The sequence below is a fragment of the Leopardus geoffroyi genome, chromosome A3 (assembly GCF_018350155.1).
Source record: "Leopardus geoffroyi isolate Oge1 chromosome A3, O.geoffroyi_Oge1_pat1.0, whole genome shotgun sequence".
Taxonomy (NCBI): Eukaryota; Metazoa; Chordata; class Mammalia; order Carnivora; family Felidae; genus Leopardus; species Leopardus geoffroyi.
This window is the reverse complement of record NC_059336.1, coordinates 55,583,397-55,599,649: the sequence shown is the minus strand read 5'-3', so window position 1 is coordinate 55,599,649 and position 16,253 is coordinate 55,583,397. Positions and strand designations below refer to the sequence as shown.

General features: G+C 45.8%; 1 long non-coding RNA gene across 6 annotated transcripts in view; it reads right to left on the bottom strand.

Moving 5' to 3' along the window:
* The window catches only part of LOC123580617, a 107,907-nt gene that overhangs the window by 47,258 nt on the left and 44,396 nt on the right, over positions 1-16,253 (bottom strand). For 4 of the 6 annotated variants that reach the window (XR_006703397.1, XR_006703394.1, XR_006703396.1 and 1 more), the window contains exons 3-6: positions 14,234-14,356; positions 13,839-14,146; positions 11,995-12,082; positions 9,837-9,971 (exon numbers count right to left, since the gene is read on the bottom strand). This is a non-coding gene — a long non-coding RNA (uncharacterized LOC123580617). Of the gene's footprint in view, positions 1-9,836; positions 9,972-11,390; positions 12,083-13,838; positions 14,147-14,233; positions 14,357-16,253 lie in introns of all 6 variants that reach the window. The other 2 variants (XR_006703393.1, XR_006703395.1) reach the window with 2 other exon arrangements.

The following is a 16,253-nucleotide window of genomic DNA, read 5'->3' as shown; positions in this document are numbered from 1 at the left end:
ACACACTGAAGTCTCTAGCTGGGGGGAGGTTACAGAGGAGCAAAAGCTCCTTGACCGGACAGCATCCTTCAGGGGTTTCCAGAAGGAAGGTGATAAGTATATAAACCACCCACAAGCATGGGGAGCGCTCCAGGCCATCTGAAACCTTGGACCCTGTTTTGAAGAAGAAGGGGATGCCATGAACTACCAAGCACAGAGCCTGGATTCGCTCCCCAAACCTAAGCAATAAGCTTCAATGCAGACAAGGAAAATACTTAGTTTGGCTTAAGTGGGCAGTTCAGGCCAGCGTGAACCGGGCAGGCAAAAGAGTCCAAGAATCTATAAACGTTTTTAGAAAACAAGAAGGCGTCGGTCAATAGGGATGGCCTGGCAACGGATAAGCGTGTTCCCCTCAAAGCTAGAGTTGAAGCCTCTTGAATATATCCAAAATGTCTGTGGTACCTACACGTGATAGGAAGATGAATTTTTCTAACTTGTATTTTATGTTCTCTATGGTCAGCATGAAACTTTTTCATAATTAGGAAATTTAATTAAATTACAACTTTTAAATATCTATCATCTATCTGTCTAACCTATCTATCATCTCCCTTTCCGTAAAACGATGAAACCAGCAAAGTCTTCTAAGAGGACTCCTGAATCGGGTCTTTATCACCGAGGAATAAAAGTACATGGCGAGCTAGAAATGCATGAGTTGCCCCCACAGGCACAGAGCAGGGGGTAGGGCTGTTGGGGCAGGAAGCAAGGCTTGGGAAGGGTCTCGAAGACCACATCTCAGGCACGCGCACTTTCCTGTTGGTTAGCGGGGGCTTGCTGAACCCGTCTAGGAATGAGCAAGTCTGTGTGGCCCCCTTACACTTCACGAGTTGCTGAGGACTAGCCAAGGGTCGCAGAACACAATCGCCGTCTTCAGACCATGTAGAGGAGGTGCCCTTGTTTTGCAACGTATAATGAGGACGAATCACGTGGCCTCCATCGATGAGAAACTGAGTCCTAGGGGAGCACTGCAGCCTGAAGTCGGATGACATTTAGTCCAAAAGTGTGCACAGGACAGCAAGCGATGTAGCCGACGAACAGGGTCGGTGGGGGGGGGGGGGGGGGGGGAGGGATGCCTGGAAGAAATGGCATTGTTCCATGACATTGCCTTTTAACCTACTGTGCCAGTCAGGGTCCCGGTGAGTAACAGAGGGCTCGTTCAAATGGGTGACTCAGGAGAGGCCAGCAAAGGGTCTGTTTACAGAGGCGTCACTGGGGTTAAGAAAACCAAAACTGTGGCGACCAGATATCACCCCTAGGCTTGAAGCAGCACTGGGGAGGGGGTGATTCCCACCACACAGAAAAGCAATTGTGTCCCCCTAGGGCCAGCGAGAGGGACTAACCCATCAGCAGCACCCTGACCTCACTCTCCTGTGCCTCAGTTTCCAGCTCCTGATCCAGCCAGACCCTATTGGCAAAGAAGCCATTGATGTCACCCCTAGGGACCTACTTTCCCAGGATTCTCCACAGAGCAGGGTGGAAAAGGGGAAAGAGGGGGTCTGGAGGGACAAACGGAAAATGTCCAGCCCACATACTGTGTACTGTACTTTTAAACACTCAGTTCCTATTCTCTGCCTTTCTCCACTGGAACATTAGCTCCCAGAGGACGGGGATTTCACCAGTCTGTTCTCCGCTGTATCCCAAGTACCTGCACCCAACAGGCATGCAGAGAATATCAGTTGGATGGTAGAACCGAAGCAAAGAAGAAAACCATTTGCCCAGTATTTAGTAGCAAGTAAGTAATAAGACAAGCAGCATTTTCTATAAGGTAAAAATAGTTCTTAACAGGGTGTTTCCCTACGGTAAACTGGGTCTTACTTTGGCCATTCCGCCCAAAGCAAAATATAGCCAACATACATAAGAAGGAAAATACGGTGGGGTATAAGATGTGCTGAAAAGATTATATTTATGCTTTGCTTGGAGTGAAGAAAAGTTTTGGGAAGCGGACCGAAGAATTTTAAATCGCCTTAAAGAAACACAAGAAATACATCTTTCCCCTAACTCTCAGACCTGTGGTCTAGGAAAGAGGGGACAGTTGCCAGGATTCTTAAAGCAACTCACTGTTAAATAGTGAAAAGATGTCAGGTTGTGGGTTTGTGTGCCACGGGAGGTTTGAGAGACCAACATTGTCTGGATTTGATGACAGGTAATGACATTAACTAATTACAAAACTAATCACATTTGGAGCGGTGGAAGCTGAGATCATGATAAGCATAATCAAATCCCTGACTTCAGGGCTTCGGGAATCGGAGGATAAGTTTTCTCCCCTCGCAAAGCTTGACCAGATGCCTTTTGGAGTTCTTTGTCTGACTATTTTGGAAGATACCAAAGAGAGTCAGAACAGCCTTCTGAATTGCAAAGCCCAGTGGCAGAACTGGCACTAAGTGAGGGCACTATAGGGACACCGTGTGGGTCCCTAGTGGCTGACGATGAGCCTTGTCTACCCCGGCATCGGGAGCTCCATCAAGGTAAGTGCCTGGGCCTTGACCCCCTACCTCTTCCCCTAAAAGCCCAAAGACCTGAGTCCCCCTCGCTGGTTGGGTCATCTTGGACAAAGTCCAATCCACTGGAGTCTCAGTGTCTTCCCGCACAAAGTAGAGATTAAAATACCACTTACGTTTGCCTCCCCAAATGGGCATGCGAATCCAGCGAAGGAGTTTACTTTGCAGATTATCAGCTGCTTTAAATATAACACGTATTGCTGGCATTAAGCCAAATCGCAGGCCTGAATCCCTATGATACGAATACCTCACTCATCAGAAAGGTGGAGAATCTTTAGAATAAAGAAGCTGACCTCCTTCTGGTGGTAGGAAGTCCTCCACTGCTCTCTTTTGCCCCCTCATGCTCTCTCTGGCCCCGTGGGAGGAAAGGGAAGAGGCCGGTCTCCTTCAAAGCATTTCCAGCCCTTGAAGGAGACAACGGAGCAGAGGCCGTGGTCATTCTTCGCATCTGGTGACATTCCTTAAGCCCCAGTGTAAAACTTGAAAGGAAAGGAAATCCTAAATGCAAACACTATCTTTCAGTCTCTTGGAAAATTTTCTACCTCCACTTTCTCTCTCCTACCAATTCACTCATCTTCAATTAAAGCCATCTTTTGACTTAAACCTCACTTTTCAGAAGGCCAGCCATCACTTAAGAAAGAGGAAAACATTAAGAGATCCGGATCTCAATGAACTTGGCCGACGATTTTTGCGTAATTCTGGGGGAGGCATTATTCTTTTGGTAAAGTGGGGGGCACAGAACTCAAAGATGAACGGAGGTTTTGATGACGCCGGTGGGCAAGGGCTAAACTATACTCAGTCCCGATCCCCAGGCCCTGGGGAACAGCAAAAACATTTGGAAAATGGCCTAGAAGAGAGACCTGCCGAATTGCCCGTAACAATGGGTCACTCCATTACTGCCACTTGGGTAAAAAGCCTCTGGTAAATAGTGTTTCCTTGTACTTTTTCATTGTAATGTAATTTTTACATTTGGTGTTTACACAACTGTGCAATTTTTCTAGCCAATCAATAAAAAATATAACCCAATCTTGCTTTTTTTCAAAGCGGCAACTGTTTCAGAATTGTCCGATACATTCCGCTCGGAACAGGGGACCCCTGGGTTAGCACCGCTCGTTTCGATCCAAGCACATGCGCACAGGCCACAGTAACGACAACAGAGGTAACCACTGATACAGATATAATTTTTAATGTGTTGTGTCGCTGAATGTCTATCAGAGGGGAAAAGTCTGTGAGAATAGATTTAAAACAACAGGCATTTTCATCAGATAAGTACACGGCATTCATCTCTGTCCTCTAGAAATATGATTTCAGCATAACGAATGAAGGGAAGGAGCTCATTGGAATACAGCCCTTCTGAGCAACAGAGTGAAACCAACTTTCATGGAGAACCCTCTCCCCCGGTGGGGGCGGGGAGGGGTGCTTCTGCGTTGAGGAATAAGGGATCGTCATCCAAACTCGAGCAACCATTAGGATCGAGCAAAGGAAAGAAGATGTAACCATAAATGATGCAAGAAGGGATTTCATTTTAAAAGATTTATTCCGACCATACTTGACTTCCTGATGGGAAGTTCAACCCCGCGATAGAACCGGGCAATCTTCGGAAGCCCCTACGGGGGTGGAGCAGAAGGGTCCCTTCGGTGATCAAGCCACCACTTTTCCAGGAAGCACAAGGGAGGGAATTGAAGCCAATGACCTCCTCTCCAACAAAACGCAAAAAGCAATGCTACTCAGTAGACACCTAGGCAAAGCTATAAACGTGAACTTGTAGCTCGCCGCTCTTGTCGGAAGGCAAGCATTAGACTTGCACTGGATGATGTAGCTTTTTCATAGTGATGCCAGTGCCCCCTGTTGCCTAGGGAATGATGGGGCTTCAGGTCAGGGAGCCTGAGCCCGATGAGTGGCCCACGGCATGCTCTGTGTGCTGCGTGTCAGTCCCGTTCCCAGGGCTTTACCCCTCACCCAACCCTGTGAGGGGGTCCAGTCGTCCACTCCGTTTTACAGATGACACGGCGACACATGAAAGTGACTTGCCCTGGGTCACACGGTTACCAGGGGCTGGAAAAGCGCCCACAGCCAGACAGCCAACTCTGAGAGGACCAAATAACCCCAGTGCTGCGGCTGAACCGAACTGAACGGAAAGTTGGAAAAGTGGTAGCCTTGAAAGAGGGCAGGAAACGATTTGGCTTAATTATAATCATCTCCAAAATCAAAACCAATTTGCTGAATTCTCCCCCCCCCCCTTTCACCTCAGCAGTCTTAAGCAACGTTTCTGTGAGGACAGAGAGACAAACATCCTCTCTCGGCCCACCCTCCCTGAACCTCCATCCTGAATCTACCCGCTGAACGGAAACAAGTCCTGACACTGAGGAGCACCTCAGGGATCGCAAGAGAGAACAAGGAACCCGTCACAGAGGTCAGCTCGAGACCCCCAAAACACTCGGAACCCCAGCAGCCCCATGCCACCTCTCAGGGGTATGGTGTCGCCCCCCTCCCCACGCAGGAGTGGAGGCAGGCAGACCCCTGGGTTCATCCAGTGTGACTCATCCATTTCGACCTTGCGAAGAGGGTTTCTACGTGTTCTGCCCATTCTAACACAGAGCCGGTGCTAATCTCAGTCCTCAGCTCAGGTATTAAAAATATGTAAGTTCTGGGGGCGCCTGAGTGGCTCAGTCGGTTAAGCATCCGACTCTTGATTTCAACTCAGGTCATGATCTCACGGTCATGAAACTGAGCCCATGCTCAGCATGGAGCCTGCTTGGGATTCTCTCTCTACCTCTCCCTCAGCCCCTCCCCTGGGTTCGCTCATGCTCCCTCTCTCTGTCTCTCAAAATAAATATTTTATATATAGAGAGAGAAATATATCAGAATTGGGGCCCCCCTTGTGCCTAAGCCATGGCCAAGTTCTGGGGATTCTTTAGTTCTAAGACATGTAAGGGAGAGGCCATCAGTGTTTGATGTCATGTGTCTATTCAGGCAACCTTTGATATGTCACTCAGTCCTCCCCCCTGCCCTTGGTCCTCACAAGCCTTCTGCCCAAGCTTCTGGACACCCTTGTGCTCCACCCTTACAGCTCCTACCAGATGTCAAGAGACCAAGGATAGATCTCCTTCTCCCTGCCCTTTCCCCCACCATCAAGACTGTGAAATGTACCCACAGACTTTGTAATCTCCACTCTTTAGCTGGGCCCTAAAGGCTTTCTGTTCCCCCAAGAATGTAGCAAAACAGTAAGGCTTGCGTCTGGAAGGATATCACAGAAACCCAACAACAGAGGCTTGACCAAATAGAAATTTAATGTGAGACACAAAAAAGTCGGGCCCAGGGGCACCTGGGTGGCTCAGTCAGTTAAGCGTCCGACTCTTGGTTTCGGCTCAGGTCATGATCTCACGGTTCGTGGGTTCAAGCCCCGTGTTGGGCTCTGCGCTGACAGCACGGAACCTGCTTGGGATTCTCGCTCTTTCCCTCTCTCCCTGTCCCCCACTCTCAAAAATAAATAAAATAAAACTTTTTTAAAAAAAATCAGGCACAGGGCTAAATAAAGACGCAGTCAAAGAACCAGGCTCTTCCTAGCCTCCAGCCTGTTTAGTGCTGTTTAACAATGGCCGCTGTCCCCTGGGCATCCCATATCATGTGAGCAGGACAAAGCTGGCTGGGAAGGAAGTGGCTACGATGGACCATGGCCTACGTTTCCCGCCAGCACTGGAGGCATCCGCCTACTCCAATCTGAAGGGTGGTGGGAAGGTGAGCTGTTGGTTTTCTAGCCTCTGTTACAGGAAATAGCCAGTAGGGTGGGGATTGAGAGTGTCAACCTAAAGAATCTGCCACCACCAGAGAAGACGTACTTTTCACTGTCACTTCCCTCCCTGAAAAAAAATAGGCACTGGCCTAGTTGCTTGAATGAGGTAAACGTGAAAAGAAAAAACTAGATAGAGGTAAAAGGTTGGATAATGCTTCACACAATATTATCCAACCTCATGGGTTCAAGAACACCTCGGTCTGGGTAGACGCCCAGAGGAAGTTCTAATGTTACTGGCTTCTCTGCAGGATTGGAATCAATGACCTAGACAGTTGAGACCTTCATCCAAACTCCTGCACTCTCAGCCTGCATGACCTAAACCAAGGGCCCCTGTTCTTCCGTCCCTATCTTGGCTTGGTGCAAAAGACCCAGAAGGCACTTAGCGAATGGGTGTTGGGCCAAAGAAAGTCCCGAATTTGTGAACGGTGGAGGTTGGGCCAGAATGTGGCGGAGATGTTTCCTAACGCGTATGACACTAGAAGACCCAGTCACTGAGGGAGAACTTACAAAGACTAGCCATTTAATGCCAACCGTGTTCTACCCAGCTCCTTTGGGGAGGCCTGGAAGGGTCAGCTCAAGGCTCAGTGCACCTACAGAGATCCAAAGACCCCCCACCCTTCCCTCTCCTACAGCTTCAAAATCACTTTAGCCACCACACGGTGTAGCAGAAAGACTGACCCACCTGAATCTCAACCCTAGGTCTGCTATGCTCAAACCTTAGGAAAGTTCCTTTGAACTGAGCCTTAATTTCTCTATCTGTAACCTGAAGACTGCAATATCTACCTTGCAGGGTTACTGTGAACATGGCAGACAGTGGATGTAGAACACCTGTCCACTGGCTTTCTTAGTCCATGGTAATCTTCCTGCAAGAAGGTGCTGGGGTCTTGGATTGGACCACGAGTAGAACGCTGCCTGCTCTATCAGGGTAAATTTCCTCTGTCTCCAGAACTGGGTTTGGTTGGTTGGCTCCTTGTTCTGAGGAGGGAGGCCGGTAACAGGGCAGGTTGGCTGAGAGAGCCCTTCAATCTCACGTGGCCAATTGGTGCTGACCTGTAGGGATCCCCAACTGACCTCAACACTGCACAAAACTGTGCCTGTTTATGTGCCTTGACGTGGGGTGACACTCTGATCTCCACGATTTGAGCATACAGTAACACCACTTGCAAAGTGATTCATTCTTTGGAGCCCTTGGGGCACCTTTGGTACTAACCTACACTTCCAGGGTCATCCGTACACAAACAAGTGTCAGAAGCGCTGTGATCAACACTACGCTCAGTACAACCAAAAAAAAAAAACGTCGTGCTTGGCAAAAAATGAAATAACAAGAATCTCTGGCTACATTAAACGATGTAAGAACCAAGGAGGGAAGAACCCCATATGCCCGAGAAGACCATACCTGAAGTTCTGGGGCATTCTGTGAGCTTCCCTACGGGGGCACAAACTGAAACCTCGCCAGAGGAGGGGTGGGCGTGGCCACCAGCCACAAAGAGAAAGCTCCTCCCCTATGCCCGAGTTGAAGAAGTGGGAGGAGCTCTGCGTGGTAGGGGGGAAAAGGATAAAAAACTGTCTTCAAATATTTGCAGAGAGCTATCACGTGCAAGAATGAACCTTATTTTAATGTGTATCAAGAAGTAAACCTAGAGCCACTCGTGGAGTAGTCCGCGAAGGCGGCTTTTGACCCAACTGACGGAAAGGACTTCCGTGACCGCATCTGAAGGTGACACGTGCAGCCCTGAGTGACAGTGAGCTCCAGAAGCTAATGCTATCCACGACCGGAGAATGAGTGCATGCTGACGAGATCATACCACCCATGCCTCGTGCGCCTGTGAGGAGGGCCAAGGAGAACATTGCTTCAAATCCCCTTGTGTGCCACCTTTCAGGTGGCGACTTGGCCACACTGCTCTGGACTGTCAGCTATTTGCTTCCCCCTGCCTCCACTCCACCGACTTCGTCATGTGCAACCCAATGGAGCCTCTTCTTCTGTCCCCTTGGCTGGCCTTTGCCCTCCCTTCCCGGAGCTTCCCTATCACCCATGAAGCATGAGACAACTCCTGCGAAACTCCACTCCCAGCCATGCTCAGCCCAGAGGTAAGACGGGGAAGTAAGGGGGTGTTAATGTCCCACGAGGAAAACCGTTCACCAATAGGTGGTTGGCACTAGCCAACAAATTCTTTTGCCATCTTCCTTCTATTAGTCCATCCTGAGACCTCATGGTTTATGCTCTGGGAGGACAGTGCCTGTATTGGGTCCCCGTGGCTTCTATAACAAATTGCCACAAGTGTGATGGCTCAGAACAACAGCCGTGGATTATTGCAGAAGTCTGTGGTCAGTACTGCCGAGGGGCCAGTAGAGGCCGTGCTGCTTCCAGAGGCCCTACCGGAGGGTCCCTTCCTCCTGGATTCCAGCTTCCAGTGACCGCCCACATGGGATCGTTTGTGACCCCATCACTCTAACTCCTGCCTCCCTGGTCACACTGCCCTCTCCTCCGTGTGTCAGATCTACTTCTGCCTGTGCCGCCATCTTATAAAGACATTTACAATCGGATTTAGGACCTACCCAGATAACCCAAGGTGATCGCTCCACCTCAGGACCCTTAGTCACATCTGCAAAGCCTTTGGCACAGTCGGTAACATTCACAGGTTCTAGGAATTAGGATACAAGACATTTCTCTGGAGGCCAATATTTAGCCTACCACCTTCCCAAGGACTGAGCAATCAGTTATGCCACACACCAAGTTGGGACCACATCAATAACACACCCTTGTATTTGCTCCTTTCGTCTCAGCCTCACCACCACTCTCCCAAACCCGTCCCATTCTGGGACTGACCTCTCCACTAAAGAGACAGCACATGAAATTCTTCCTCAAGTTCTCCTTCCTGGAGAACTCAAAGTAATACGTGTAAAGCATCAGGAACATGGCACACATTAGTGGTAGTGACAGCGGCTATAGTAATATGAGAACAGTTTCCTATGGTTTTCAAGGAAATGTGACTTTTTTCCAGAGCATTGTTTAATCACTTAAAAATAGGCTATACACTGAGGAAATGGAGGTCATCTATTCTGGTGGGATTTTACACTGTGTTGAAAGATTTATTTCCCCTCTACAAAACATTTCCACCCTAATGACAATTATTCAGGAGAACACCTGCTAAAAGATTAGAATTAGAAAAGGAAGGGCTTTCCCGCCGCAAATGGAAGAAAATTCACTCAATTACAGGGAAGTTAAATAAATTAGTTAATGCTTACAAATTTCTCACAGTTATCTGAAAAGTGTTACCTGTATCACTACTAAGACCTGCTATGAATATGTTTTTTGTGTGCTGAACCAAATTACGTTTCTTAAAATAGCAGCAGCCTGGGTCCTGGGACCATCTGAGAAGTAACATGGTTTCGTTAATGAATTACAGAAGCAGATACTACCACCCCCCCCCCCAAATTCAGTTGTCAGGGCTGTGACTGACTTATGGGATGGGAGGGGGAGGAGAATAAGGCAGAATTTTCTACTGTACCTCTCAGAGGTCTTTGCAGGTGACAATTCTCCAATGGAAGATTCTGGAAGGTTTGTTTTTTTTTTTTTTTTTTATGAAGCAACTTCACTGGCACCTTTGCTTCAGAGAACCATAGACTTAGGCTCGCGGATCAACCTGGAAAAAAAAAAAAAACAAAATACAAGTAGCCCACAACACTGGATATTAAGAAAATATTGGCAAATTTCCCTGTTAAAACAGCAAGTATCAAAAACAGAAACTTTCAAGAATTTCACTTCTCTGACCATGACAAGGCAAACTTAGTATTTTGGTGGAAGCTGCTTCCTCTGGGCACATTTGATAATCATCATTTCAAAAATTACAGGACACATCATTGAATGAATACAATCTGAATGAAGGCTGTATTTAAACAGTGTGGTAAAGTAAGTCCACATCTGGCATGTTTAATTTATGTCACTTAATTGGACAATTCGTATTTGAAAATTCCTCTGATCTGGAGGCCCTTGGACTTTATATACAAAATGTTAACTTGCAAATCTTCCAAACCTAGATGGTCTGCAACCGTTAGTTGCTGGTACAATCTGCTATCAACATTTCAGCATCTCTCTCTTTGCTTTCATGGTATATACATACACATAAATAGTACACACACACGCACACATGCACACACACCATAAAAGAACATGTCAGGCTGTTGAATGACAGGATTGCTCTTCCTTTTCCAACCCATCTACTCTTTTGTTCTCCATATCACAACTAAGGGCCAGCCCGTTGGGCAGGACAGAGGAAATCGAGAGAAGAATCTGTATCCTTCTGGAGGATTCTCATCACAACGATTTAAGAACAAAATCATTCTAAGAGTCTTCCAACTTTTCTTTACATAGTCCTCACTCTCCCTGAAAAATTCAGCTCCTTTTCCATTCATAGCAGGCTTTTAAATAATATTCAGTAGTGAGTGAGTGAATGAATGAATGAATGAACAAAAGAACTGAGCCTTTCTGAAGCCACGGAAAGAAACATGCTGTAAAGAAGCATATGGTAGGGGCGTCTGGGAGGCTCAGTCAGTTAAGCGTCCAACTTCGGCTCAGGTCATGATCTCACGGTTCGTGGGTTCAAGCTCTGAGTTGGGCTCCGCACTGATTTGAGGAACATGCCTGGGGTTCTCTCTCTCTCTCCCTCTCTCTCCGCCCCTCCCCGACTTGCACTTTCTCCGTCTCTCAAATAAAGTAAACTTTTTTAAAACAGCATATGGTATGCTGTAAAGAACGGTGACTTAAATCAGGAAACCTAGCTTCCAGCTCCTCTAATGGCTTAGCACTTGACCTGGGGTAGGCTATCTGTCTTGTGTCTTCACAAGCCAAACAGAAATAACACTTACCCTGCTGTTTTCATATGTCACAAATAACAGCATCTTACGGTTTAGAGACTCACATTCTCTCACTTGACCCACTCAATGACCCATTAGTGGCAAAGGGTGCCCAACTTTTGGCCTGGAGGCAGACCTCCATAATGTTGACCTCCATAAGGTCTTGAAGTAGTTAATAAAAGTGAACTCCAAGCCAGAAGTTTCAGCACCTTCTCCTCCATGTAGCAGACAAAGGAAGAGCCCAGCCGTGATCAGTGACTTGCCACTGAGACAATAATGACAGAGTCTTTTCTCAACCATGACTTCCGGCCCCAAATCTGCGTCACTTCCTGCTGTCCATACGCCCAGTACTGAACACCCGTTACATCAGCACATTCCCAAAGGCCCTCAGCATTTCATCCCATGAGAGCTGCTATCCGAATGCCTATGAATACACTTGTCAGCATGGAGTAGCTATTTAGAAGATACTCAGCGAATTGGATAGACTACATCAAGAGCCAGCACCCTTTTTCTGTAAAGAACCACAGTCAATCCTTTCGGTTCTGTAGGCCATGTGGTCACTGTCGCTACTACTCCGTGTTCTAGTGCAAAAGCAGCAGCAGGCAATCTGTCAACAAATGGGCGTGCCTGTGTTTCAATAAATCTTTATTTACAAAAAACAGGCAACACGTCAGCTTTAGCCCGCAGGCCTCCTTCCTTCGTTTGCCAAACTGTTGGACGACATCAACTTCCAGAACCATCTCGATGTCAAAAACGTTATTTTAAAACCTCCTTTTAGAAACGGGGTCCTGACAACCCCTGATGAACACATACATCCAGGCCACCTTTGTCCCTCTTCTTCCAGTGTCCTCTGAACAAACACCAACTGGCATGGAGCATTTATCCTTCAATTGCAGCTACTCTGTAAGACAAAGCAGGGGCAGAGATTAAAACCAGACCCCCGGTCTTTGTGCCATACCCGGCATATCAAGTGCCCCTCTTCAAATTGTACCGAGTTCACTGTCTACCTAATAGAGAAAATAGAAGCATTCTTTCACTTAATAGTCTTTTAGTAAGGGTCTGGGGGGTGGGGGACAAGGTTTACTAAAGGCCCTTATAAGATGCCGGCTGAAAGGAATAATACTCCTTGGCACCACAGAATCTTTTTCATGTGAAGCTACATGATCACTTTTCATTTTGTTTCTCAAGCACCCCATGGCACCCATCCATGTATTAGGCTAATAACTGCATGAATCTAGTTAAAAGGAACCAAGCAATTATTTTAATTAGAAGAGAACAAAAATAACACTCCTGGATTCTGTTTTAAGGGGCAAGAAGGAAGTAGTCAGGGTTCAAAAAGATCCCACAAAATATTTTTGTGAAAGGAAAAATAATTAAGGCCAAATTTAGAATGTACTTGCAATAAATGGGCCAAATAAAATGAATGGCCCCACTGTGCAACTAAAACCCATTCATATATAAGAGCCCCAGAAAGTCCATTTTTACGTGATACCATTTTGAGGGTATAGCCAATTTTACAAAGTGAAAGTGAACGTCTAGTAGAGACTTTAATGATCCTTGTGAATCTCTTACACAATTTCTTATAGAGTTTCTGTGTAAACTCTTTTATTAATAAGAGAAAAGGGGAAGGACATTGGTCAATTTGCCTTTCAAGTAGGATTATTTTTTTTTCATTTAAATTCTTGGAGGAAAGTGTTCAAATTTGTTTCTCTGGAAAAATCTATCTTTATAGAAAATCCTTGTTACTAATCCATTCTAGAAAAAGCGAATTCCATCATAAGAGTCTTAATCCGATGAACCGCAATCAGTCATTCAGGAAGAGATTGATATCTGCAGATTTTCCATAACCTTTGCCTTCCTGCCTCCCTTCTAGTCATGGCATTTGGACCATTTCATTCCATCTGGGGCTTCCAAAAAAAAAGACGGAATGAAACTCAAACCAGTCAACTAGTAAGTGCTGTTCCTTCTGTTTAAGTCTATATGTGTTTATTGAACACCTGCTATCATCCAACACATAGTGAGTTATAGATGTAGGAATAACTAAAATCTGGACCCAGCCTTCAGGAAGTTCAGAGTCTAATCAGAGACAGAGGCATGGATGAAAAGGAGACCATGCAGCTCCAGCTGGGTGGGATCAAGGGTCTCTGGCCTGGGTTGATTGTTAAAGAATGGACTGCCCGGGCAAAAGACACGGACAGTCCATCCCCTGGGGCAAGATCAGCATACACAAAAGCTGGGACACAAAGAACCCTGGGGGAACACTGGGAACTGCAGCAGACAGAACTGCCGGAGTGTGAGGCAAAGACTGAAGAGGAGAAGAGAGCTGCTGGAGAGGCAAGCAACAGCCAGGTCATAGGAGAAGTCATGTGCCATGTTCATGAGCCTGGACTTCCCCTCATAGAGCAATGGAGAGCCACAGAGCAGCTTTCAACATGGACTTACAGACACCAGCTGCCCATTTTAGAGTGAGCACTTGGACGGCTGGAAAGGGGATGAAATGGACACTAGGTGCCCCACAAGTGCCATAGTCCAAGCAAGAGGTGATAAGGCCTTGAACTTGGACAATAGCAAGGAGGAATGGAGAGATGGGGTCAGGTATGAGATATACAGTTTTGAAGATTAAAATTAAAAAAAAAAAACCCTCCATGGAACAGTACCTGAAGGGGCCATAAGCAGATGAAATTGGCTTTGAAGGTTCTCGGTGGGAGCAGGTGTTTTATCTGAATGTTGGTCATATGTCCAAAAAGCTTCTCATCTCATAGGCCCTCCTTTAAACCCAGGATGAGCTGTGATCGTGGGTTCTAGGATTGAGATGGAATAACAGATTTCGGCCCTGGGCACACGAGCAGGCTGTCAGTGCCCACGGAAAACTCCCAGAAGATAGTGGAGCCTCCATTTTCTTCCCCAGGCAAACTCACACAAAACCAGTCTCCTGCCGCAAGTCTAAGTTAACATCTACAGAAGCCTGGAATGAAAGAACATTGTGTTGAATACTTACTGTGCTGGTTATTTTTATGCATCAACTTGACATGGCTAAGAGATGCCCAGATACCTGGTAAAACATTACTTCTGGATGTGTCTGTGAGGATGTTTCTGGAAGAGACTAGCGTTTCAACCAGTAGATGAGTAAAGAAGGCCACCCTCACCAGTAGGCATCATCCAATCCACTGAGGGCCTGAATAGAACAGAAAGGCAGAGGAAGGGTGAATTTTCTCCTTGCCTCAGCTGGGACATCCACCTTCTCCTGCCCTTGGGCATCAGAGCTTCTGGTTCTTAAGCCTTCAGAATCCAACTAGAACTTACACAATTGCCCTCCACACACATCCCTGTGATTCTCAGGCCTTCAGACTTGGGCTGAGTTACATGATCAGCTTTCCTGGTTCTCCAGCTTGCAGACAGTAGATTGTGGGACTTCTTGGCCTCTGTAACTGCTGTCAATTCCTATAATAAACACACACACACACACACACACTGGCTCTGTTTCTCTGGAGAACCTAATGATATACTTAAGACAAACTACATATATTTTAAATAACTATATTAGATTAGTCTTATTTATGTTTTAATTTTTTTAAAGAATATACAGAGGACGCCTCTCCAACTCGTTTTATGAGCCAGCTAAACCTCAATAATGCACCTGACAAGGGTATTACGGTAAAGGAAAATTACAGGTAAATTTCAGGCATACTCATTGTTGCAAAAATTATCAAAACATGCTGCAATACTTCAAATAAATAATATATCATAAGTACATTGGGTTTAGTCCAGAAATGCAAAATGGGATTAACATTCAAAAATTTATTAAATAATTCACATTCTAAAAGAATAAAGGGGGGAGGAGGAAGTCATATAATCATTCTATAAATAAGTGAGTACTTAAATTATGACAAACAGATCGCTTCAGAGTACTGGGCAACGAAGTCTTTTTCATTAATGGTACAGAGTAAGTAGATATGATGGAGGAAAAAACAAATTTGATCCCAACCTCACACCATAGGCAAAAATCAATGCCATGTGGATTATAAATCTAAACGTGGAAGGTAAAACAATAAAGCTTCCAGAAGACAGTATAAAAGGATATTTTCATGGCCTTCAGATAAACAAAGCTCTCTTAAATAAGACATAGACAGCACTAACTATAAAGGAAAATATTGCAAAAATTAAACTACATTAAAATTAAAATCTTCTATCCATCCAAAGATACCATAAAAAGAGTGAAAAATCAAACTCAGGGTGGTATAAGATATTTGCAATATATATGAATAAAAAAGGATCACATCCAGAATATATAAGTATCTCCTACAAAACAGTAAGAAAAGATGAAAAACACAGGACACCTGGGTGGCTCAGTCGGTTAAGTGTCTGACTTTGGCTCAGGTTATTATCTTTGGTTCATGAATTCTAGCCCAGTGTCTCTGGCTCTGTGCTGACAGCTCGGAGTCCGGAGCCTGCTTCAGATTCTGTGTTTCCCTCTCTCCCTGCACCAACCCCCCCCCGCCCGCCCACAACTCACACTCTGTGTCTCTCTCTCAAAAATAAACACTGAAAAAAAAGAAAAGATGAACATTGCAATGGAAAAATTACCAAGACCCTTGAAAAGCCCATTCACAAAATATCCAAATGGCCAGTGTACATGAAAAGATACTCAACTTATTAATAATCTGGGAAATCAAATTAAAGCCATAATGAGATTCAAGTACATACCACCAGAATGACCAAAATCAAAAAGAGGAAGAATACCAAATGTTAATAAGGATTAGAGCAGCGGATCTCTCGCCCACCGCTGGTGGGAGTGGAAACTGATACAACCTCTTTGGAAAACGGACATCACTAAAGCTGAGCACAGTCATGCCCTACTACTTAGTAACTTCCCCCTTAGTCTATCTACCCAAAGAAAACGCACGCACACCCATCAAAGACGTGCATGAAGAAGCTTACAGTAGCACTCTCTGAGAGAGCCCAAAACGGAAAACAACCAAAATGATCATCAAGGCTGAAATGGGTATTGATACAATCGAAGGAAATGAAACAAGGAAAATAGGATTGCACCCAGCAACACAGATACAGCCCAT